Consider the following 6,238-nt stretch of genomic DNA (forward strand, 5'->3'; position numbering starts at 1 on the left):
GGGACCGCCACGTCGCCACGGTACGGCCAGCGGCCCGGAACATCTCACCACCCGGGACCGGCATGTCGCCACGACATGGCCAGTGGCCCAGAACATCTCAACACCCTGGGCCAGCACATCGCCACGGCACGGCCAGCGGACCGGAACATGTCACCACCCGGGGCCTGCACGTCGCCACGGCACGGCCAGCGGCCCGGAACATCTCACCACCCGGGGCCGGCACGTCGCCACGGCACGGCCAGCAGCCCGGAACATCTCACCACCACCCAGGACCGGCACGTCGCCACGGCACGGCCAGCGGCCCGGAACATCTCACCACCCGGGGCCGGCATGTCGCCACGGCACGGCCAGCAGCCCGGAACATCTCACCACCACCCAGGACCGGCACGTCGCCACGGCACGGCCAGCGGACCGGAGCATCTCACACCCCTAGGCCGGCACGTCGCCACGGCACGGCCAGCGGACCGGAACATCTCACGAGCCGGGGCCGGCACGTCGCCACGGCACGGCCAGCGGACCGGAACATCTCACCCCCCGGGGCCGGCACGTCGCCACGGCACGGCCAGCGACCCAGAACATCTCACCACCCGGAACCAGCACGTCGCCAAAACACGGCCAGCGGCCCGGAACATCTCACCACCTGGGACCGCCACGTCGCCACGGTACGGCCAGCGGCCCGGAACATCTCACCACCCGGGACCGGCATGTCGCCACGACATGGCCAGTGGCCCGGAACATCTCAACACCCTGGGCCGGCACGTCGCCACGGCACGGCCAGCGGACCGGAACATCTCACCACCCGGGGCCGGCACGTCGCCACGGCACGGCCAGCAGACCGGAACTTCTCACCACCCGGGTCCGGCACGTCGCCACGGCACGGCCAGCGGATCGGAACATCTCACCACCCGGGGCCACCACATCCCCATGGTACGGCCGCCAGCCCAGGTCACCTTCCCCCCCCCCCCAAGCCATCATGTCCCAGTCCCAGGCCACCTTACTGCCAAAGTCCACTGTTTACCAATGACAGGTCCACCACCCCAGGCTACCACGTCCCCGGCCATATCCCTACAGCCTGGCTACAGAGCCGTGACGGCTTCACCACCACCCTGGGGCAGCAGCACCCTATGGATGGGGACAACACCCCCAGGTGACCCTGGCTGGAGGCCCCAAGGCGGTCCCTGTCCCTGTCCCCAACCCCAGTAGAGGGAGGGGGTGCAGCGCAGCCCCCCAAGCCGGCTCTGAGCCAGCTCTGTCCACCTGGGGACAGACAACTGATGGCAAATCTGCAAAGGGCCACATTTGTGATAGCAGGAGGGGGACAAGGGACACAGCTTGGAGGTGACAGCAGTGGCTGCAGTGGCAGCGGGGACTGCAGTGGCTGCGGCTGCAGCGGCGGCTCTGCTCGACGCCAGCCGCTTTTGTTCCTCTGCAAAGGTTGAGCAAACAGCAGCTCTCACAGAATCGATGCGCAGCCGAGCCCCCGGCTGTTTGCTCTGGCAGTGTGACGCGGGGAGGTGAGTGGGCGATGCCGGGGGGCCCTGATCGATGCTGCGGGGCACAGGTTCAGCCTGGGGGGTGGATGTTCCCCCCCTCCCTGCCTGCTGCTCACTGGGGAGCTCATTAAGGGGATTTGGGAAAGGGTGAGCGCAGCCAGGCCAGGCCAGGGGCTTTCGTAGGGCTCAGCGCTGCTCCGTGCCTCAGTTTCCCATCCCAACACTGTGGCAGGGCGGGACCTGCTCTGCAGCTGCGCCACAGATGCTGCCCGTAGGACCACGCATCGCTGGGGGGGACATGGTGTCTTGGGGACACTGTGCCCGGGTGGCACCCTGGCACCTGCTGCCCAGCCCCTGCTGAGCAACAGTAATTAGGACTCAGAGCCTGAAATAACTAACGAACCCGACGTTGGCCCACACGGACGAGCTTAGGGAGGGAGCTGGTTTTGGCAAGCTGTCCCTGATGATTTTGGGTGCTGTCCTGCAAAATCATGCCGTGTCCTCAGGGTGGGGCCCAGGAGGGGCTGTGGGAGGGAGACACCCAGCTGTGGGCAGTGAGGGCAGGGCTGGGCCCTCAGCCCCTGGCCGGGGTGGGCAGGACCCCCCAGGGCAATGGGAGCCTGGGCTGCACAGGCTGGGGCATTGCTGGGAAGGCGGCCAGGTCCGCTGAGCTCCCACCTGGGGCTTCCCCTGCTGGTTCCCACTGCCTTGATGGCATCCACCCATCATTCCATCCATCCATCCATCCATCCATCCATCCATCCTTCCATCCATCCATCCATCCATCCATCCATCCATCCATCCATCCTTCCATCCATCCTTCCATCCATCCTTCCATCCATCCATCCTTCCATCCATCCATCCATCCATCCATCCATCCATCCATCCTTCCATCCATCCATCCATCCTTCCATCCATCCATCCATCCATCCATCCATCCATCCATCCATCCATTCCTGCATCCAGTAGCCCCCCCCGGCAGGACCCGGTGGCCCCTCCTGTGCAGGCTGTGCCCCGCTCTCAAGGGAGGACACCAGCCCCTCCAGCCACACAGCCTCCAGCCCCGCGTCCCCTCCATCCCTGAGACAGGGCACCACGGCCGCCTCGCCAGGAGGCAGATCATTAAAAGGAGGCATTCCCAAGGAGTTTTCCAGGCTGTTTGTGCCCGGGGAGAGGTGGCGCCAGCACAGGTCAGCGCGGCCCCATGGACCCATCCTGAGGTGGAGATGGTCCCGGCAGGAGCCAACACCTGCCTCTTGGTGCCAGGCTGGGGAGAAAAGGGGTCAAACCCTCCAGGGCTGGAGGTGCCTCTGGCCAGGGCTGGGCTGGGAGGTGTCCGGTGCCCCGCTTGCTGTGATGAGTGTGTCAGGGCTCAGCGGGGTGGCAGGGACGTGCCACTCAACACCCAGCCCAGGAGATGAGGGACACCTGGGGACAGGGCTGCAGGACAGAGGCAAGGGCGAGGCGGGTCCCAGCACCCGCCACGACAGGGGCAGATGGTGCTCCTGGTTGGCTGCCTGCCCACTGGCTGGTGGGCTGGCTGGCTCTTTGGGTAGCTGGCTGGTGGCCAGATGGCTAGCTGGCTGGTTGGACGCATGGATAGCTCATTGGCCAGTCGGCCAGTTGCCTGCCTGGCTAGCCACATAGCTAGATGGCTAGTTGGATGCTTGGGCAGCTCCTCGGCCAGTTGCCTGCCTGGCTAGCTGCACAGCTAGATGGCTGGTTGGCTGGCTGGCAGGTAGATGACTGGTCAGCTGCTTGGCTGACTGGCTGGCCAACCAGCTGACTGGCTGGTTGGTAGAAGGCTAGGTGGTGGGTTGACTGACTGGCTGGCTGGTTGGTTGGCTAGCTGGCCAGCTGTCTGGTTGATTGCCTGGCTGGCTTGTTAGCTAGATGGCTGGCTGGCTGGCCAGTTGACCAACAGGCTGTTTGGCTAGCTGGTTGATTGGCTGGCCAGTTGACCAGTTGGCTGGTGGAGGGCCAGTTGACCCAGGGGGTTTGCTGGCTGGCCAGCAGCAGGCTGATTGGCTAGCTGGCCAGCTGGGTTAGACCTGGCCTCGGGGACAGGGACATGCCAGCACCCCCAGCCCAACGGCAGGCACCATCCCTTGCCCAGTGAGGGGAGCCCAGCTGCAGGCAGGGGGACAAGGTGGGGGCGGCACATCCCCCCCGTCCCTGTCCCCATCACGCTGCCTCTCATTACGGACACGGCAGGGCCGCCACCCTCCCGCCGTGCAGCAATTAAGGGCTGCCAACACGGCTACTTAATTAGAGCTGGGCTGATGGGGTGGGCTGGTGAGTGATGGGAAGTGGCTGCTCGCCTGGCAGCCGGGTCCAGCCATGGGGCCACTGGACAGAGGGGACAGGCTCGGGGACGTGGGGTGGGGATTAGCGGGCACTTGGGCTGCTGGGACCTGCGGGGCTGTCCCCAGGGCGCCCCACGGCTGGCAGGGATGGCGTGTGACACAGCTGGGGGATGCGCAGTGACACTGGGTGACAACCCACGGGATGTGCAGGGGGTGGCACTGGGGTGTACCCTGTGCAGTGACAGTGTGTGACACCCCAGGCCATGCCGTGACAATAACACCCGGTGACACCCCGTGGGCCACGCGGCGACAGCGACACCCCGTGGGCCATGCAGTGACACAGCGCTGTGTGACATCCCGTGCACCAGGCACTGATGGTGACTCTGTGTGACAACCCACGGGAGCTGCAGTGACACTGTGTGGCACCCAGCGGCCCCGCGGTGACAATGACACCCTGTGCACTGCGCGGTGACAGTGACACCGTGTGACACCCCAGGGAGCAACAGTGACACTGTGTGATACCGCAGGGCTGCGCAGCAGCACCAGGTGACACGAATGGGACTGTGCAGCCATGATGACACGGTGTGACACCCCAGGGGCCGTGCAGTGACAGTGACACCGTGCCACACCCCAGGGACCGTGCAGGGACAGGAACACCTGTGACACCAGGGGCCATGCAGGTCCCTGCTGGGGGTCCCTCCCTCGTGGGTATTGGGGCCCCCACCCAGCCCATACCTGGGGACAGTCCCCACTGCGGATGTCACCCTGTGCCTGCAGAGGGAGGACCTGCCAGGTCCAGGACACCTGCACCCCCCCACCTGCCCGGTGGGTGCCCCGTGATGGGTGCTGGGGAGGGGGTGCACCAGGAAAGGGGTGCTCTGGGGAGGGGGTGCCCAGGAGAAGGTGTACACTGAGGAGGGGGTGCTCCAGGGAAGGGGTGCACAGGAAAAGGGGTGCACTGGAGAAGAGGGTGCTCTGGGGTGGGGGGGTGCTCCGGGAAGGGGGTGCACCAGAAAAGGGGTGCTCCAGGGAGGGGGTGCACTGGGGAGAGGGTGCACCAGGAGGGAGTGCTCTGTGGAAGGGGGGCTCCAGGAAGGGGGTGCACCGGTGAAGGGGTTATTCTGGGGAGGGGGGGCACCAGGAAAGGGGGGCTCTGAGGAAGGGTGTGCTTCAAGGAAGGAGGTGCTCTGGGAAGGGGGTGCTGCAGGGTCGGGGTGCAGCAGGACAGGGTGCTCCAGGAGTGGGGTGCTCCATGGAAGGGGTGTTCCAGGGAGGGGCTTCACTGGGGAAGGGATGCCCTAGGGAAGGGGTGCTCCAGGAACGGGGTGCGCAGGAGAAAGGGTGCGCTGGGGAGGGGATGCACAGGAGAGGAGCAGCCGTCTGTCACGAGCCCCCAGCAGCAGTTAAATATTTGGGTTGCGCGCGGCCGGGCCGGCTCCTGCTCAAACAGCCCTCGGTGAGAGGAGACGGATGGGCCACGGCGAGCCGCTGCTCCAGACACGGCCCGATCGATGGCGGGAGGCGCAGCGAGAAGGGGTGGCCTCAGCACATGGGGCTGGGGGGATGCAGCGGCGATAGGGGATGCGGCACAGAGCCCTCGGGCCTCCGCTGGCACCCGCGGGCCACTTGGAGCCCATGTGGCGGCAGCATCCGTGTCACAAGTGCAGGGGTCTCAGCCAGGGGGTCCCTGCTGGGGCCGGACAGGCGCTGCCCTTCAGGCCCCCTCCACGGCCATCGATTGAGCTATCGAGGCCACCCAGCAGCCTGCGGAGCAGAGCCATCAGGCACCGGCCGGGTACAGCTGCGGGCTGAGCCAGGTGGCCACCGGCATGGACACAGCGGGTCCTGCCAGCGGGTCCCCAAGGGGGGTTGGCTGGGGACTGCCCGGGAGCGGGACCCAGGCAGGTCTGCAGGTGCCATGGCCAGGTACCAGGGGGCACCCACGGGAGGCACTTGGTGGCCAAGCACCAGGCTGAGGAGCCTTTCCCGGGTGGGTGCCAACACCCAGGCACGCAGCCCACCCATGGGCTCACCCCCAGCTCAGCCCAGGACACTGGGCACCCCCAAACCAGGCACCCCAAGGCCACACCGGCCCCACGGCCAGAGCTGTGGGGAGCCCTGCGCCTCGCCACCCCCCTGAAATCACTCACCCCCCGGGCCCTGCTAAACTCGTTAGTGGCCGGCAAACGTCAGCAGGGCAGGAGCAAAGCGCCAAACGTGATTACAGCGCCCGTCTCACTTTCTCCTTCCCCCCCCCGGCCTCATCGCAGCCCCATTTATCGCGGTGGCGAGCCAGGAGGGAGGAAGGCAATCAGCGCTTATCTCGGGCTGAGGCTGTCCTGCTCCAGCCCTGATTTATGGCTGGCTGCGAGGGGCTCCCGGCACCACCACCGCAATTAAGGGAGCATTAAAAAGCAGGGGAGGGAACCGGCAGGGGGT

Source organism: Athene noctua, unplaced genomic scaffold, assembly GCF_965140245.1.
Source record: "Athene noctua unplaced genomic scaffold, bAthNoc1.hap1.1 HAP1_HAP1_scaffold_150, whole genome shotgun sequence".
Classification (NCBI taxonomy): Eukaryota; Metazoa; Chordata; class Aves; order Strigiformes; family Strigidae; genus Athene; species Athene noctua.